Source organism: Mobula birostris, chromosome 3 (assembly GCF_030028105.1).
Source record: "Mobula birostris isolate sMobBir1 chromosome 3, sMobBir1.hap1, whole genome shotgun sequence".
Lineage (NCBI taxonomy): Eukaryota > Metazoa > Chordata > Chondrichthyes > Myliobatiformes > Myliobatidae > Mobula > Mobula birostris.
This window is the reverse complement of record NC_092372.1, coordinates 5,336,681-5,356,702: the sequence shown is the minus strand read 5'-3', so window position 1 is coordinate 5,356,702 and position 20,022 is coordinate 5,336,681.

Below are 20,022 nucleotides of genomic sequence, written 5' to 3'. Positions count from 1 at the left end.
AAAGGAGACTTCCTGATCTCAGTTATAGCAGAACCCAGTGGCTGACTACTGAAGGTGACTGCACATAAAGGCAAAATAGATGATCCACTTCAGCTCTTTCATGAGGCCACTATCATAGAAGCCAAGCTAGAGACAATTTGATTCACTCCCTGTGATGTGAAAGAAACTGAGCACAGAATGTAACAATGGTAATTGGTCTAGGCAATACCCCGATTTGTGCTACATAATCAGCCAACTATTTAATGAGCTTTCCTTGGGCTATTTAATGGACAATAAGGCTACGTCCACACTACGCCGCATAATTTTGAAAACAAAGCCTTTTCTCTTTGTTTTGGCTCTCTGTCCACACTAAAATGGCGTTTTCATCCCCCCAAAGTGGAGATTTTCAGAAACAGTCTCCAGTGAATAAATCTGAAAACGCCTAATATCCATTGCAGTGTGTACGGGGTAACCAGAGCTTTTTAAAACCGCTGTCATGACGTGCCGGAACAAATGGCAGCATGGCATTTTTTCCTCCCTCCTCCCCCCTCCCCCCTCCCCCCTCCCCCCCTCCTCCCCTACCCCCTACCCCCTCCCCCCTCCTCCCCCTACCCCTCCCTAGAGTGTACAATCATCACAGCGATATTTGATTCTGCGCTTCGCAGAACCTAACAATTTCAGAACAGACGGCAACGAGACTGAAGCCAGGAGAGTTAGAAATGTACTCACCAAATACTTTGACCCATAGCTTACTGAATAAATAAGTATACTCACTTTGCCCTGTTTTCTGTCCTTGCTTGTATGAAGGTGGTTTACCTATTTATGCAAGTACTTCTCTGACAATAGATGTGTAACAGCCTAATGTGACATTGTATGGAAATACAAGATAACACTGATGCAGACATGTTTTATACATTTAACAAGGTGCTTTATTAATGCAACAGAGTTGGTCAGTTTATCATTGTTTGTTGTCAGCCGGGTCATACTGTCCGTGAACTCCCTGTCGGTTGCCTCCATACGCTCCAGTATTTGTTATTTTAGTTTTAAGTCCTCCTGTGCGAGAGCCAAGAGCAGTTCCTTTTAAGTTTTTCTACTCTGTAACTGGGCAAACGCATACTAAGTATACCGTTTCCTGTTTGCTTGTTTTCTGTGTGTCCTCCACGTGCCCAGTAGAGGAGATTCGCCCAAGTATCCATGTTAGTGTGGACAGAGATATTTTGAAAAATGCTTAGTGTGTACGCCTGTCGTTTTTACTCGTAACCAGCGTTTTCAAAATTATCTGGCGTAGTGTGAACATAGCCTAAGATCATAAGCTATACGGCAGATTAAGGCTGTTTTGCCCATCGTGTCTACTATGCCATTCCATCATGGCTGATTTATTAATCCTCTCAACCCCATTCTCATGCCTTCTCCCTGTAACCTTGTACAACCTTACTAATAAACCTACACTTTAAATATACTCAATGACTTGGCCTCCACATCAGTCTATGGCAATGAAAGCTCACTACCCTCTGGCTGAAGAAATTGTTTTTTTATCTCTTCTAAATGGATGTCCTTCTACTCTGAGGCTGTGCCTTCTGGTCCATGACTCCCCCACTGGAGGAAACATTCATTCTATCTAGGTCTTTCAATATCTAATTGGTTTCAATGACATCCCCCCCCACCCCCATTCTTCTAAACTCCAGTGAGTACAGGCCCAGAGTCATCAAATGCTCCTCATATGTTAACCCTTGTGACTTCCTGGTTCCTCTATACTACCTGCCACTCCACCTATTTTCATAAAATTCACAAAGCCATAAATTCCATCAGTCAAGTTATTGCCATATAGCGTGAAAAGAAGCGGTTCCAATACTGTCCCCTGTAGAGCATCACTAGTCACCAGCAGCCAACCAGAAAAAGCCTCCTTTATCCACGTTGCTAAAACCCTCCAAGGTTAACTCCACTACTTAGAAGTAATTAGGATTGGCAATTGAATTTGCATCTTTTGATTAGGTACAAAACGTGTCTATTGAATTAATTTTGATACCTGCAATCATACTTACTGTAATTTGTTAAGTCAATACATCCAGATTCTTGTGCTGACTGCCATTATAATGAGGCCTCCATTGGGCGGGAATAATCATGGATATTGTCTACATGATACTCAAGCCAGGACAGTACGATATGGAGAGGAAGCTGTTCCCCATGCAGCATGCTCTGCCTCTCTACGCAGCTGATAAATCCAACGGAACAGCAGAGACGGATGCAGTTTGATACCAGCATCACAGGAGTTGCCAGTCAGCGTTGAACTCAATGTATGACTGCCATAGGGACTCCAACTCTAGATTTTCCCTTTGGGTTTATCCCTGAACCTTCCCCATGAATGGGTATAGTCACAAAGCAGTGGAGGTTTGAGATCAGAGTTTTCCACCTATATGAGCTGATGAGCCTCATCTGCTCAGATTGACTGGTTTTAAGTCACCAATAACCTGCCTTCTGTCAATAGAAATGGTTCAGCTGGACTTGGTTGTCGGAGGCTATTTGAGATGCACACCATTGGGAGCATTTAATAGGTAGTGGGTAGCTCCCACTACCTTCCCTGGCTATAATAACCTTAAGTAACCATTAATAATTTGCATTTTAAACATTCTTTGTTTCTTTTCCTGCGAGCCTTCTATTTTCTCACTTGGTAAGTGAGAGGCCTTCAAAGGTGAAATTTTGAGAGTAAAAAAAACTTTTAAATGCTTGTCAGAATAGAAGATGGGGTAACAAGTGTAGGGAACCTTGGCTTTCAAGAGATACTGAGGCCCTAGTTAAGAAAAAAAAAGGTGCATAGCAGGTATAGGCAGGTAAGAACAAATGAGGTGCTTATGGAGTATAAGAAATGCAAGAGAACACTTAAGAAAGAAATCAGGAGTACCAAAAGAAGGCATGAGGTTGTCTTAGCAGACAAGGTGAAGGAGAATCCTAAGGGATTTTTGTCCCTTGCAATCCTGTTGCTCTTAATATGTTTGTAGAATCTCTTAGGATTCTCCAAACGTGTTAAGAGCAACAGGATTGCAAGGGATAAAATTGATCCTCTGGAAGATCAGAATGGTATCTATGCATGGAGCCAAAAAAGATGGGGGAGATTGTAAAAGTATTTTTTTGCATCTGTACTCAGTAGACATACAGTCTATAGAAGTGAGGCAAAATGGCATCAACTTCATGAAGACACAAACGAGAAAATCTGCAGATGCTGGAAATCCAAGCAATGCACACAAAATGCTGGAAGAACTCAGAAGACCAGGCAGCATCTAGGAAAAGAGCACAGTCAATGTTTTGGGCTGAAACACTTCAGCAGGACTGGATAAAGGGGAAGGGGAGTGGTAGGTAGGTGAGAAGAGGTAAGAGGCCAGAATGGGGAAAAGAAGAGAGGAGGGGGAAGGAGTCTTTTTACTGGAAGGAGAAATTGATATTCATACCATCAGGTTGGAGGCTACCCAGACGGCATATAAAGTGTTGCTCCTCCACCCTGAGGGTGACCTCATCTTAACATGAGGCGTCCATGGACTGACATGTTAGAATGTGAATGGGAATTAAAATGTTTGACCAGTGTGAGGTTCTGCTTTTGGCTGATGCAGCGGAGTTGCTCGATGAAGTGGTATCTAGATTTGCGGTGGGTCTCACCAATGTAGAGGAGGTTGCATCAGGAGCACTGGCCACAATAGACGGGAGCAGCAGATTCACAGATGAAGTGCATCTCACCTGGAAGGACTGTTAGGGGCCCTGAATGGAAGTGAGGGAGGAGGTGAATGGGCAGGTGCAGTACATGGGTAACTTATAGGGATAAATGCCAGGAGGAAGATTAGTGGAGAAGGATGAATGGACATGGGAATCACTGAGGGAACGAACTCTGTGGAGAGTGGAGAGAAGGTATGAGGTAAAGATGTATTTGGTGGTAGGATCCCTTTGGAGATGGCAGAAGTTGTGGAGGATAATGAATGGACTGGATGTGGAGGCTCATGGGGTGGTAGATAAGGACAAGAGGAACTCTTATCACTGCTAGGGTGGCGGGAAAAAGGGGTGTAAGCACAAATGTTCAGGAAATGAGATGCGGGTGAGGGCAGCGTCAATAGTAGAGGAAGGGAAAGCCTGTTCTTTGAAGAAGGACGACATCTCTGATGTAGAAATAAATGTGCAGACTATTTTCTAAATGGGGAGAAAATCCAGGAATCTGAGATGCAAAGAGGCTTGGGAGTCCTTGTGCAGAACACCCTGAAGGTTAACTTGCAGGTTGAGTCAGTGGTGAGGAAGGCAAATGCCATGTTAGCATTCATTTCAAGAGGTCTAGAATACAAGAGCAGGGGTGTGATGCTGAAGGTTTATAAGGCACTGGTGAGGCCTCACCTTGAGTATTGTGAACAGTTTTGGGCTCCTCATTCTTAGAAAAGATGTGCTGGCATTGGAGAGGGTCCAGAGGAGGTTCACAAGGATGATTCCAGGAATGAAAAGGTTATCATATGAGGAACTTTGGCCCTGGGTCTGTACTCCATAAGACCAGAAGATGTAGGAGCAGTAGTAAGCCATTCGGTCCATCGAGACTGCTACACCATTCCATCATAGACTGATCTAATTCTTCCAGTCATCCCCACTATCCTGCCTTCTCCCCATATCCTTTGATACTCATTGGAATTCAAGAGGATAAAGGGGGGATCTCATTGAAACTTTTCGAATGTTGAAAGGTCCAGACAGAGTAGATGTGGAGAGGATGTTTCCCATGGTGGGAGAGTCTAGGACAAGATGGCACAACCTCAGGATAGAGGGGCATCCTTTCAAAACAGAGATCCAGAGAAATTTCTTTAGCCAAAGGGTGGTGAATTTGTGGAATTTGTTGCCACATGCAGCTGTGGAGGCCAGGTCTTTGGGTGTATTTAAGGCAAAGATTGATGGTTCTTGACTGGACATGGCATCAAGGGTTACGGGGAGAAGGCCGGGAACTGAGGTTGAGGAGGAGGGAGAAAAAAAGATCCGCCATGTTTGAATGGTGGAGCAGACTCAATGGGCCAGATGGCCTAATTCTGTTCCTAAGTCTTATGGTCTCAAATAAGAAAGCCACATCCTGGGAACAGATGTGGTGAAGGTGGAGAAACTGAGAAAAGGGAATAGCATTTTTATATGAAGTAGGGTGGGAAGAGGTATAGTCAAGATAACCATGGGAACAAGTAGGTTTATAAAATATGTCAGCTGATAGCTTGTCTCCAGAGATGGATTGTCAAGTTTACTGTACATACATACAACAAACAAAACGATGTTCCTCTGGAAAATAGTGCACCCACAAAACATATATGATACACAGAACACAATGAAATATTAGATAAGTTCACAAAATATCATTCAAAAGGCACGTAGTGCACAACACAGGTTAGCAGTAAACAGCTCACTGTCCTAGTAATTAGACCTCAGTGGTGATAGTCTCCCAGTCTGGCAGTCCTAGTCCTGATGCTCCTGGACCTCCCTACAGACAGTGGTGGGTCAGAGAGAGATCGTGGGATGGGTGGTAGGGACCCTCAACAATGCTTCGGATCCTTTGTCTACATCACTCCTGGTAAGTGTCACAAATAGGGGGAGGGAGACCTCGGCGATTTTCACTCTCCTCTGCAGGGTCTTGCAATCTAATGCCTTGCAGTTTCCACACCACACAATGATGCAGGGTATCCTATCTCCCATTTATCAACTCATTGCCATTCATTGTGTTGTTGTATATTAGAACTACATAGCCACGCAGTTGTGTGCATAGGGAATAGACCAGGGGGTCTCGGGATGCAGCCTTAACCAGAAGACAGCAGTAGAATTAGGCCATTCCATCCATTGGGTCTGCTCTGCCAGCAAGGTGAATACTTTTGGGCTGACACCCTTCTTCAGGACTGGAAAGGAAGGAGGAAGATGCCAGGATAAGGGGGTGGGGAGTTGAGGGAGGACAAACAAAGGTGATATGTGAAGAGGGGTGGAGGGGGAATGAAATAAGAAATTGGGAGGTGATGTTTTCAATAACTACACTTAATGTCATAGAAATGTATACAATATACGTCCTGAAATTCTTTTTTCTTCGCAGATAGGTGGGAAAGGTAAAGGGCTGAAGAAGAAGGAATCTGATAGGAGCAGAGAGTGGACCATGGAAGAAAGGCACATCAGAGGGCAGAAATAGGCAGCTGAGTTCAAAGTAAATTTATTCTCAAAGTATGTATACTGTACATTATTCAACCTTGAGATTCGTCTCCTAACAGGCAGCCGTGAAACAAAGACACCCATAAAAAAAGACCATCAAATACCAAAGGTGCAGAGAAAGAAAAAAATGTATAAATAAATAAAAGATAAATATCGAGGACATGAGATGAAGAATCCTTGAAAGTGAGTCCACAGGAGAAGAGGTAAGAGGTCAGTGTGGGGAAATGAAGAGGGAAGGGGAATGGGAAAAATGAACAGGCTGGAAAAATCAATGTTCTTGCCATCAGGTTGGAGGCTTCACATGGCTTTTACATTTCTGTCACCTCAGCATGAACATTTTGTGCAGACTTAGCACTTAAATCATTGATGAATGTAATGATCCACTGGTATTGGTGCAACGTGTGAAAAGACCCCTTTATTCCTAACTATTTTCTGTTCTTTTATCTTCTGCTGCCCTGACAATATTAGACTGATTTTATATAACAGACTGTTGTCATTTGAAATACACAAGATTCTGCAGATGCTGGAAATTCAGAGCAACACACACAACATACTGGAACTAGTACCATTTTTGAAAGCCTAGCTCTTATCCTGAATGAATTTTTCAACCTTTTGAGACTTGGGTTTATTTTGTCAATGTACGCCAGCTGTTACTCCTCTTTCTGCAAAGATTTCTATTGGTGTTTAAAAATATTGCCACCAGCATTTTACTTTATCGGTGCAGAAGCAATAATCACCAATCCCAAATTTAAGGCCTACTTTTATTAAAAAATTTAACAATTATATACTTACTTTATGTTGGGACATTCTGCAGCATTTAAATTCTAAAATATAATCTAAATGTTTACATTCTAAATGTAGTTTGAACTCTTAAACGTAATGCAGAATCCTGCAAGTCTGGTTTATTGGCAAGATCCACGCTGGGGGAGTTGTGTGGCCTCAGTTGTAGTGCAGACTAGGCGTCATGCCACCTGTTGTCGCCCTCACCCATATCTCCTCCATTTCCCGCACTTCAGCCCTCACCCCATCCTTCCGTCACCACAACAGTTCCCCTTGTCCTTACCTACCACCCCACCAGGCTCCGGATCTAGCACATTATCCTCTGCAACTTCTGCCACCTTCAACAGGACCCCACCACTACGCACATCTTTCCTTCTCCACCCCTCTCTACTTTCCACAGGGATCGGTCCCTCCACGACTCCCTGATCCGCACGTCCCTCCCCACGGATCTCCCACCCTGCACTTATCCCTGTAAGCGTAAGTGCTACACCTGTCCCTATACCTCCTCTCTCGCCACCATTCAGGGCCCCAAACAGTCCTTCCAGGTGAGGCAACATTTCACTTGTGAGTCTGCTGGGGTCATCTATTGCATCCGGTGCTCCCGGTGCGGCCTCCTCTACATCAGTGAGACCCGACACAGACTGGAGGACCACTTTGTCGAGCACCTCGGCTCCGTCGGCCACAACAGACAGGATCTCCCGGTTGCCACCCACTTCAACTCTGCTTCACATTCCCATTCAGATATGTCCATACATGGCCTCCTCTACTGCCATGATGAGGCCAAACTCAGGTTGGAGGAGCAACACCTCATATACTGTCTAGGTAGTCTCCAGCCCCTTGGCATGAGCATTGAATTCTCCAACTTCCGGTAATTCCCTTCCCTTCCCCTATCCCAGTTTCACTCTGCCCCCTCCTCCGGCTGTCTATCACCTCCCTCATGGTTCCGCCTCCTTCTACTACCCATTGTGTTTTCCCCTATTCCTTCTTCACCTTTCCTGCCTATCCCCTCCCTGCTTCCCCTCCCCACCCCTTTATCTTTCCCCTTACTGGTTTTTCACCTGGAAACTACCAGCCTTCTCCTTCCCACCCTCCCCCCACCTTCTTTATAGGGCCTCTGCCCCTTCCCTCTACAGTCCTGACGAAGGGTCTCGGCCCAAAACATTGACTGTTCATTTCCACGGATGCTGCCCAACCTGCTCAGTTCCTCCAGCGTGTTGTGCATGTTGCTTTGACCCCAGCATCTGTAGAGTATTTTGTGTTTACCTGTTGTCGCCTGTTGCAGCCGCCCGGGAGGGGAGATGCCAGAGGGAGAGGCAGTGTGGTGTGGCGTCCATGCTGGATTGGGGGCTGCCCTCCAGTGTTTGTTCAATGGAAGACAAACTGGATTGCGTATGAGCATATGCACGTTCATCTGCAGACTGTTGAGGACTGCTTGTTCTTGCCAACAATATCCATGCACTGTCAATCTACAGGACGTGACACTCAGGGACTTGGGATATGTTGTATTTTTTATGTGATTGTATGTTTACTGCTGTCTTATATGTACTATACGTACCTTGTGCTGTGTATGACTGTTAGTACTGTGTTTTGTACCTTGGCCCTGGAGTAACGCTATTTCATTTGGCCTTATTTATGTATGGTTGAATGTCAATTAAATGAACTTAAACTTAAAATTATTATTAATTTCATCAAACTTGCCTTTTGCTTTTGATACAAAGACTGAATTGCCAGCCGATTGCTAAATCATTTGTTGTTAGAAACACTTCAACATGAAGCAATTTATTCTAAACTGTACCAGATGGTGTTTTAAGAGACTGATTTAGAGAATTTTCACAATGCAGATCTGGTGTCAGGAAGAAGGTACAGGAGCCTCAGGACTCACACCACCAGGTTCAGGAACCGTTATTGCCCCTCAACCATCAGGCTGTTGAACCAGAGGGGATAACTTCACTCACCCCAACACTGAACTATTCCCACAACCTATGGACTCGACTTCACGAACTTGTCATCTCATATTCTTGATACCCATTGCTTGTTTGTTTGTTTGTTGGTTTATTTATTTATTTATTTATTTATGCTCTTTGTATTTGCAGAGTTTGTCTTTTGGGTTTTACTTTTGCACACTGGTTGTTGTCCATCCTGTTGGGTGTGGTCTTTCATTGATTCTATTGTGTTTCTTGTATTTACTGTAAATCTCTGCAAGAAAATGAATCTCAGGGTTGTATATAGTGACATATATGTACCTTGATAATAACTTTATTTTGAACTTTGGTTTAGCACTGATGTTATTATGCTTAACAAATGGGATGCAAAAGTGAAATATGCCTAATTTCTGTTGTCCAGTTACACTGTGGATGTAGTGCTGAGGCTTGATAAGGCATTTGTCAGACCGTCCTTGGGGTATTTTGAGTAGTATTGGGCCACTTATCTAAGAAAAGGTGTGCCCGGCATTGGAGAGGTTTCAGAGGAGGCGGACAAGAATGAAAAGGTTAATGTGTGAGGGGCGTTTGATGGCTCTGGAGCTGTACTCTCTGGAGTTTAGCAGAATGAGGGGGGATCTCATTGGAATCTATCGAATATTGAAAATCCTAGACAGAGTGGTTGTGGAGAAGGTATTTTCTATCGTGGGAGGGTCTAGGACCAGAGGGCACAACTTCAGGATGGAGGGATGTCCATTTTGAACAGAGATGAGGAGAAATTTCTTGAGCTAGAGAGTGGGGAATCTATGGAGGACAAGTCATTAGATATAGAACATAGAAGAGTACATCACAGGAACAGGCCATTTGGCCCACAATGTTGTGCTAGTCAACTAAAAAGCCAATCAAAAACACTCAAACACAAATCCCCCTACCCTGTCCATATCCCTCTATCTTCCTTACATCCATGTGTCTATCCAAATGCCGTGAGAGAGGAGCTTGTCCAGGTGGATTGGAGGGAGATATTGGAGGGGATGATGGCAGAGCAGAGGTGCCTGAAGTTTCTGGGAATAGGTCACAAGAAGTTGTTCTCAAATGGCACGTGCAGGCAACTGTGGCTGACAAGGGAGGTTAAGGACTGCATAAAAGCCAAGGAAAGGGTAGTGTAGCAAAAGTGAATGAGAAGTTGGACGATTGGGAAGTTTTTTTAAAATCCAACAAAATGCAACTAAAATAAGCTATAAGAAGGGAAAGGATGAAATATGAATGCAAACTGTCCCATAATATAAAGCAGGATACTGAAAGTTTTTTTTCAGTGATATAAAGAGTAAAAGGGAGGTGAGAGTTGATATTGGACCACTGGAAAATTACACTGGTGAGGTAGTAATAGGGGACAAAGAAATGGCAAATGAACCGGTACTTTGCATCAGTCTTCACTGTGGAAGACACCAGCAGTGTGCCAGAGGTCTGCGAGTGTCAGGGAGCAGGAGTGAGTATCATTGCCATTACAAAGGAAAACGTGCTCGGCTAACTGAAAGGTCTTAAGGTCGATAATTCAACTGGACCAGATGGACTACATCCCAGAGTTCTGAAGAGATATGCAGATGCATTGGTTATGATCTTTCAAGAATCGCTTGATCCTGGCATGGTTGCGGAGGACTGGAAGATTCCAGATGTCGCTCCACTCTTTAAGAAGGGAGGAAGGCAAAAGAAAGGAAATGACAGGCCAGTTAACCTAACCTCAGTGGCTGGGAAGGTATTGGAGTCCATTATTAAGGATGAGGTTTCGGAGTACTTGGAGACTAATGATAAAATAAATCAAAAGTCAGCATAGTTTCTGTAAGGGAAAATCTTGCCTGACAAATCTGTTTGGGTTCTTCGAGGAACTATACAAGCAGGATGGACAAAGGAGAGACAGTGGATGTCATTTACTTGAATTTTCAGGAGGCATTTGACAAGGTGCTACACATGAGGCTGCTTAGCAAGATAAGATCCTCTGGCATGACAGGAAAGATACTGGCATAGATAGACTGACAGGTAGGAGGAAGTGAGTGGGAATAACGGGAACCTTTTGCAATGAGCAGCTGTGGAAGCCAAGTCATTGGGTGTATTTAAGGCAGAGATAGATAGGTTCTTGATTAGCCAGGGCATCAAACGGTATGGGGAGAAGGCAGGGGAGTGGGGATGACTAGAAGAAATGGGTCAGCCCATGATTGAATGGCCGAGCAGACTCGATGGGCCAAATGGCCTACTTTTGCTCCTATATCTTATGGTCTTATGGTCTTTTCTGGTTGGCTGCCAGTGACTAGTGGTGTTCCTCAGGGGTCAGTATAGGGACAGCTACTTTTTACATTGTTCGTCAATAATTTGGGTAATCAAATTGATGGCTTTGTGGCAAAGATTGTAGATGATACCAAGATAGGTGGAGGGGTAGTTAGTGTTGAAGAATCAATGTGGTTGCAGAAGGACTTAGACAAATTAGAAGAATGGCAAAAAAAAAAGTGGCAGATGGAATACAGTGTTGGGAAATGTATGATAATGCATTTTGGTAAAAGGAACAATAGAGCAGACTATTATCTAAATGGGGAAAAGGTTCAAACATCTATGCATTTGATAAGGTACCCCATGCAAGGCTTATTGAGAAAGTAAGGAGGCATGGGATCCAAGGGGACATTCCTTTGTGGATCTAGAACTGGCTTGCCCGCAGAAGACAAAGAGTGGTTGTAGATGGGTTATATTCTGCGTGGAGGTCGGTGACCAGTGGTGTGCCTCAGGGATCTGTTCTGGGACCCTTATTCTTCGTGATTTTTATAAATGACCTGGATGAGGAAGTGGAGGTATAGGTTAGTAAGTTTGCTGATGACACAAAGGTTGGGGGTGTTGTGGATAGTGTGGAGGGCTGTCTGAGGTTACAGTGGGGCATTGATAGGATGCAAAACTAGGCTGAGAAGTGGCAGATGGAGTTCAACCCAGATAAGTGTGAAGTGGTTCACTTTTGTAGGTCAAATATGATGGCAGAATATAGTATTAATGGTAAGACTTTTGGCAGTGTGGAGGATCAGAGGGATTCCGCCACCTCCAATGGGCTCCCACCACTAAGCACATCTTTCCCTCCCCCCACCTCCTCTGCCTTCCGCAGGGATCGCTCCCTACGCGACTCCCTTGTCCATTCATCCCCCCCATCCCTCCCCACCGATTTCCCTCCTGGCACTTATCCTTGTAAGTGGAACAAGTGCTACACGTGCCCTTACACTTCCTCCCTCACCACCATTCAGGGCCCCAGACAGTCCTTCCAGGTGAGGCGACGCTTCACCTGTGAGTCGGCTGGGGTGATATACTGCGTCCGGTGCTCCCGATGTGGCCTGCTATATATTGGCGAGACCTGACACAGACTAAGAGATCATTTCGCTGAATACCTACGCTCTGTCCACCAGAGAAAGCAGGATCTCCCAGTGGCCACACATTTTAATTCCACATCCCATTCCCATTCTGACATGTCTATCCACGGCCTCCTCTACTGTAAAGATGAAGCCACACTCAGGTTGGAGCAACAACACCTTATATTCCATCTGGGTAGCCTCCAACCTGATGGCATGAACATCGACTTCTCAAACTTCCGCTAATGCCCCACCTCCCCCTCGTACCCCATCCGTTATTTATTTATATACACACATTCTTTTTCTCTCTCTCCTTTTTCTCCCTCTGTCCCTCTGACTATACCCCTTGCCCATCCTCTGGGTTTTCCCCCCCTCCCCCTTTTCCTTCTCCCTGGGCCTCCTGTCCCATGATCCTCTCATATCCCCTTTGCCAATCACCTGTCCAGCTCTTGGCTCCATCCCTCCCCCTCCTGTCTTCTCCTATCATTTCAGATCTACCCTCCCCCTCCCACTTTCTAATCTCTTACTAGCTCTTCTTTCAGTTAGTCCTGACGAAGGGTCTTGGCCCGAAACGTCAACTGTACCTCTTCCTAGAGATGCTGCCTGGCCTGCTGCGTTCACCAGCAACTTTTATGTGTGTTGCTTGAGTGAAGTCAGCCTTTTCTCCTTGGAGCGACGGAGGATGAGAGGTGACCTGATAGAGGTAGAAGATGATGAAAGGCATTGACCGTGTGGATAGTCAGAGGCTTTTTCCCAGGGCTGAAATGGTTGCCACAAGAGGACACAGGCTTAAGGTGCTGGGGAGTAGGTATAGAGGAGATGTCAGGGGTAAGTCTTTTACGCAGAGAGTGGTGAGTTCGTGGAATGGGCTGCCGGCAATGGTAGTGGAGACGGATACGATAGGGTCTTTTAAGAGACTTTTAGATAGGTACATGGTGCTTAGAAAAATAGAAGGCAAGCCTAGTAATTTCTAAGGTGGGACATGTTTGGCACAATTTTGTGGGCCGAAGGGCCTGTATTGTGCTGTAGGTTTTCTATGTTTCTATGTTTTAGATGCAGAGGGGCTTAGGAGTCCTTGTGCAAGATCCCAGACGATTAATTTACAGGTTGAGTCTGTGGTCAAGAAGGCAAATGCAATGTTGGCATTTATTTCAAGGGAAAAAGAATATAAAAACAAGAAGATAAGACTGAGCCTTTATAAGAAACTTGTCAGGCCACATTTGGAGTATTGTGAACAGTTTTGGGCCCCATATCTCAGAAAGAACATGTTGTCATTGGAGAGAGTCCAGAGAAGGTTCATGAGGATGATTCTGGGAATGAAGGGGTTAACATATGAGGGGTGTTTGGCAGCTTTGGGCCTGTACTCTCTGGACTTTAGAAGAATGTTAGGGGAATCTATTGAGACCTACTGAATGTTGAAAGGACTAGATAGGGTGGATGTGGAGAGGATGTTTCCTATGGTGGGGGTGTCCAGAACTAGAGGGCACAGCCTCAAAATTGAGGGGTGACCCTTTAGAACTGAGGTAAGGATGAATTTTTTTTTATGCAGCAAGTAGTAAGTATGTGGAATGCTCTGCCACAGACTGCGGTAGAGGCCAAGACCGTGGATATATTTAGAGCAATAATTGATAGTTTCCCGATTGGTCAGGGCATCAAAGGTTATGTCGAGAAGGCAGGTGTGTGGGGTTGAGTGGGATCTGGGATCAGCCATGATGGAATGGCAGAGCAGACTCGATGGGCTGAATGGCCTAATTCTGCTCCTATGTCATTATGGTCTTCAGGGGGTTGGGGACAGGGATGTCATTGAAACCTCCGAATATTGTAAGTCTTACATGGAGTGGATGTGGAGAGGATGTTTCTTAAAGTGGGGAAATCTAGGACTAAAAGACACATCTTCAGAATAGGGAGACTTCCATTTTGAACAGAGATGATGAGGAGTTTCTTTAGCCAGAAGATAGTGAATCTATGGAATTCATTGCCACTGACGTTTGTGGAGACGAAGTCTTTGGGTATATTTAAAGCGGAAGTTGATAGATTTTTGATTAGTCAGGGCGTCAAAGGTTACGAGGAGAAGGCAGGAGAACGGGGTTGAGAGGGATAACACATTTGCCATGATGGAATGGCGGAGCAGACTCAATGGGCCGAATGGCCTAAATTATGCTCCTGTGTGTTAAGAGCAGCAGTGAACTGCAAGACCTAAATATCTATAACTTAAAATAAACAAATAAATATAATAGATATTGTAGATTGTGTAAAAGTGGAGTGGAAATTGAGAGATGGACTTGCAGGCCTTGACGGTTCCCATTTCTGGAGATCATTCTCATTTTGGAGACCTAACTGAGGAAAGACCTGACACGTTCCATGGTTCAACACTTCCTCCCTCCCCAGTACATGTGACAAAAATAAACCAATACCAACTAACAAGTAATTGTGTGCATTTAAAGTGGAGGTTGATAGGTTCTTGATTAGTCAGGATGTCAAAGGTTACAGGAAGGCGGCCAGGAGAATGGGGTTGAGAAGGATAATAAATCAGCCATGATGGATAGGCAGACCAGACTCAATGTGGAGAACGGCCCAATTCTCTTCCTTTGTCTTACGATCTTACGGAAATTCAATCTTCACAGAGGCTGTCATCATCTTCCCTGCCACAAAGTGGCAGCAAAGCACCATATTTGCTCATTATGAAGGGGCTTTTCTGTCAGTGTCTCCGACCAGGGAAAGACTTCAAAATCTTTGTACCCTTTGCAAATACACTGCACAACCACAGGCTTTCACTTCCAGTAGCTGGCAAAAAAAAAGAGGAAATTACCACCAGCAGTTACTTGCAGAGATGTGCTTTCATTTCTGGAAATGATTTAATTTGTGTTTCTTCTGCATGACTGGTGTTGCTGTAACTTCTTCATAAATACTGTCCAAAGAACTGAATATTTACTGTAGAAAATAACCATTTCTGATGCTAGGAATCTGAAATTAAACGCAGAAAATACTGGTAACAGGACAGAGAGAGAGAGAAATAGAGAAATAGAGTTAGTAGAGGGACATCCATTTAGAACAGAGTTGAGAAGGAATTTCTTTAACCAAAGAGTGGTGAATCTGTGGAGTCCATTGCTACAGACAGCTGTGGAGGCCAGGTCATTGGGTATATTTAAAGCAGAGCTTGACAGGTTCTTGATAAGTCAAGGTGTCAAAGTTTACAGGGAAAAGGCTGGAGACTGGGCTAAGAGGGAAAATAAATCAGCCTTGATGGAAAGGCGGAGCAGATTCGATGGGCCAAATGGCCTAATTCAGCTCCTATATCTTGTAGCCTTATGATCTTGTGGTCTTAACATTTCATTTTGGAACAGTTCAGAAGAAGGTTGTCCAGCCTGAAGTACTGTCTCTGATTTAATATCCCGTATTTTCTGTTTGTCTTCCTTCAAGATGTGGGTGCACCTTGGTGATCCATGGAGGGTGCTGAACATTACTAGTTTATACCTGAGTACTGAATGTGTCTTGCTCCCTTAGATCTGCTACTTTGGCTACTTGTGCAGTTGCACAAGGATTAGGAAGTCGGACATAGAGTACAGACCATTACAACACAGAGCTGGCCAGTTTCCCTTTGATGTCGTGCTAACTCTTTAACCTACCCTCAGATCAATCTAACCTCCCTCCCATATAACCCTCTATTTTCTAACACCTAAGTGTTTCTTAAATGCCCCCCAGTGTATCTGCCTCTACCAGCCCCCTGGCTGGGTGTTCTACACACCCACCAATTTCGGTGTAAAAAACCCACCTCTGACATCCCCCCTATACTTTCCTCCAATCACCTTAAAGTTATGCCCTGTCATTTCAGCCATTTCTGCTCTGGGAAAATGTCTTTGGATGTCCACTCGATCTATGCTTCTTATCATCTTACATACCTCGATTGAGTCCCTTCTATCCTCCTCCTCTCCACGGAGAAAAGCCCTAGCTCCCTCAACCTTTCCCCATAAGATATGCTGTCTAATTCAGGCAGCTTCCTGGTAAATCTCCTCTGCAACCTCTCTAAAGCTTCCACGTTCTTCCTATAATGAGGTGCCCGGAACTGAACACAATACTCCAAGTGTGGTCTAACCAGGCTTTTATAGCCTTTCACTTTCCAGGGCCAAGCGCGTAATTGTTAGATATAATGGTTGCATCCAATACTAAAATGACTCAGATGGTAAACCGTTTGTTTTATCCTCACTCCCTCTGGAGCCGTTGGGTAAATTACTGACCAGTGCCCCACCGTCTATTGTCAGACCCTCAGCTCTGCCTCCTCTTCCCACACGGTTCCATTGTCTGTGATGTGACTCTCTGCAAAGTCTCATGACCCATTCGTCCAACCACTTCTCCCTTGAGGACCCACCCATAGTCACAGGGCAGGTTTCGACCAGACACGATAAAACCTGTGGAAATCACTATTCCCATTTTGGAAACATCCTCTCCATGACCACTTTGTCAACAACATTGGAGCAGAATTATATCCTTTGGCCCATTGAGTCTGCTCTGGAGGAAGGTGGTGGGATTGGGGACTGCACGGTTAGTACAATGCTTTACGGCACCAGTAACCCAGGTTCAATTCCCACCACTAACTGTGAGGAGTTTGTAGATTCTCGCCGTGACCATGCGGGTTTCCTACGGGTGCTCCAGCTTCCTCCCACAGTCCAAAGGTGTACCGGTTAGTAGGTAGTTTCATAGATCATTGTAAATTGTCCCGTGATTAGGCTCGGGATGATTCGGGGGTTGCTGGCAGCACAGCTCGAAGAGCTGGACAGGTCTATTCCACGCTGTACCCCAATAAATAAATAAATAAATAAATTCCATCATGTATGATTTATTAACCCTCTCAACCCCATTCTCCTACCTTTACACCGTAACCTTTGATGCCCTGATTAATCAGGAACCTATCAACTTACAACTTAAATATACCCAGTGGCTTGGCCTCTGCAGCCGTCTCTGGCAGTGAATTCCATAGATTCACCTCCCTCTGGCTAAAGAAATTCCTCCTCATCTCTGTTCCAAAGGGACACCCCACTATTCTGAGTCACTGCCCTTTGGTCTTAGACTCCCCGGCTGTAGGGAAACATCCTCTCCACATCCACTCTATCTTGGCCTTTCAACATTCAATAGAATTCAATAAGATCCCCTCTCATTCTTCTAAACTCCAATGAGTACAGGCCCAGAGCCATCAAATGCTCCTCATACATTAACCCTTTCATTCCTGGGATCATTCTTGTTAACCTCCTCTGGATCCTCTTCAATAACAGCCCATCCTTTCTTAGATTGGGGGCCCAAAATTCAGAATCAGGTTTAATATTATCGGTATATGTTGTGAGATTTGTTAACTTTGTGGCAGCAGTACATTTCAATAATGATAAATGTAAGAACAACAACTGAATGCCAGTAAGTATATACAAACATATATGTATACCAAATAGTTAAATTAAAATAAATAATGTAAAAACAGAAATAAAAAAAAGTAGTGAGGTAGTGTCCATTTAGGAATCGGATGGCAGAGGGGAAGAAGCTGTTCCTGAATCACTGAGTGTGTGCCTTCAGGCTTCTGTACCTCCTACCTGCTGGTAACAGTGAGAGGAGGGTGGGGGTCCTTAGTGATGGCCACTGCCTTCCTGAGGCATTTCTTCTTGAAGATGTCTTGGATACTATGGAGGTTAGCACCTACAATGGAGTTGACTGATTTTACAACTCTCTGCAGTTTACTTTCATCTTGTTCAGTAGTCCCCCATACCAGATGGGGTTGCAGCCAGTCAAAATCTCTCCACAGTACATCTGTAGAAGTTTTCAAGTGTTTTAGATGATAAACCAACTCTCCTCAAAACTGCTCACAATACTCTAAATGAGGGCTCACCAATGCCCTGTAACGACACAGCATTGTATCCCATAAGACATAGGAGCAGAATTAGGCCATCTGGCCTATGGAGTCTACTTTGCCATTCTATCATGACTAATCCTTTTTTCCCCTTCTCAGACCCACTCCCTGTAACCATTGATGATGTGTCCAATCAAGAACCTATCAATCTCTGCCTTAAATACACCCAACGACCTGGCCTCCACAGCTGCATGTGGTAATAAATTCCACACATTCACCACCCTCTGGCTAAAGAAATGTCTCTGCGTCTCTGTTTTAAATAGGCGTCCCTCTATCCTGAGGTTGTGCCCTCTTGTCCTAGACTCCCCCATCATGGGAAACATCCTTTCCACATCTACTCTGTCTAGGCCCATCAACATTCGAAAGGTTTCAATGAGATCGTCCCTCATCCTTCTAGATTCCAGCAAATACAGACCCAGAGCTACCAAACGTTTCTTGTATGATAACCCTTTCATTCCTGGAATCATCCTCGTGAACCTCTTCTGGACACTTTCCAATGCCAGCACATCTTTTCTAAGATGACGGGTCCAAAACTGTTCACAATATTCAAGGTGAGGCCTCACCAGTGCCTTATAAAGCCTCAGGATCACATTGCTGCTCTTGTATTCTAAACCACTTGAAATGAATGCTAACATGGCATTTGCCTTCCTCACCACCGACTCAACCTGCAAGTTAACCTTAAGGGTGTTTTGTACAAGGACTCCCAAGTCCCTCTGCATCTCAGATTCCTGGATTTTCTCCCCGTTTAGAAAATAGTCTGCACATTTATTTCTACTACCAAAGTGCATGGCCGTGTATCTTCCAACATTGTATTTCCTTTGCCATTTTCTTGCCCATTCTCCTAATCTGTCTGTCCTTCTGCATCCTACCTGTTTCCTCAACACTACCTACCCCTTACATTATATGTTATTGAATTGGATGATGGAATTGATAGCTTTGTTGCAACGTTTGTAGATGATATGAAGGTAGGTGGAGGAGCTGGTGGTTTTGAGGAAGCAGATAGGCTACAGAAGGATTTAGACAGATTAGGAGAATGGGCAAAAATGGTAGATGGAATACAGTGTTGGAAAGTGTATGGTCATGAACTTTGGTAGAAGAAATGAAAGGGTTGACTATTTTCTAAATTGAGAGAAAATACAAAACACTGAGATGCAAAGGGACTTAGGGGTCCTCGTGTAGAATTCCATAAAGGTTAATTTGCAGGTTGAGTCTGTGGTGAGAAAGGCAAATGCAATTTTAGCATTCATTTCAAGAGAACTGGAATATTAAAGCAAGGATGTAATGTTGAGGCTTCATAAAGTGTTGGTGAGGCCTCACTTGGAGTGTTGTGAGCAGCTTTGGGCCCCTTTTCTTAGAAAGGATGTGCTGAAACTGGAGAGGGTTCAAAGGAGGTTCACAAAAATGATTCCAGGATTGAATGGTTTGTCATATGAAGAGTGTCTGATGGCTCAGGGCCTGTATTCACTAGAATTCAGAAGGGTGACTTTATTGAAACCTATTGAATGGTGAAAGGCTTTAATAGAATGGATATGGAAAGACTGGGAAAGTCTAAGACCAGAAGACAAAGCCTCAGAATAGAGGGGTGTCCTTTGAGAATTAAGATGAGGAGGAATTTCTTTAGCCAGAGAGTGGTGAATCTGTGGAATTCTTTGCCACAGGCAGCTGTGGAGGCCAAGTTTTTATGTATATTTGAGGTAGAGGTTGATAGAGTCTTGATGGTCGGGGCATGAAGGGATATGGGGAGAAGGCAAGAGATTGGGGCTGAGAGGAAAGTTGGATCAGCCAAGATGAAATGGGAGAGCAGACTCGATGGGCCAAATGGCCTAATTCCGCCCCTGTATCTTATGGTCTAACTTCATTCTGTTATTGATTGGACCCTTCCATTCAGACCCAA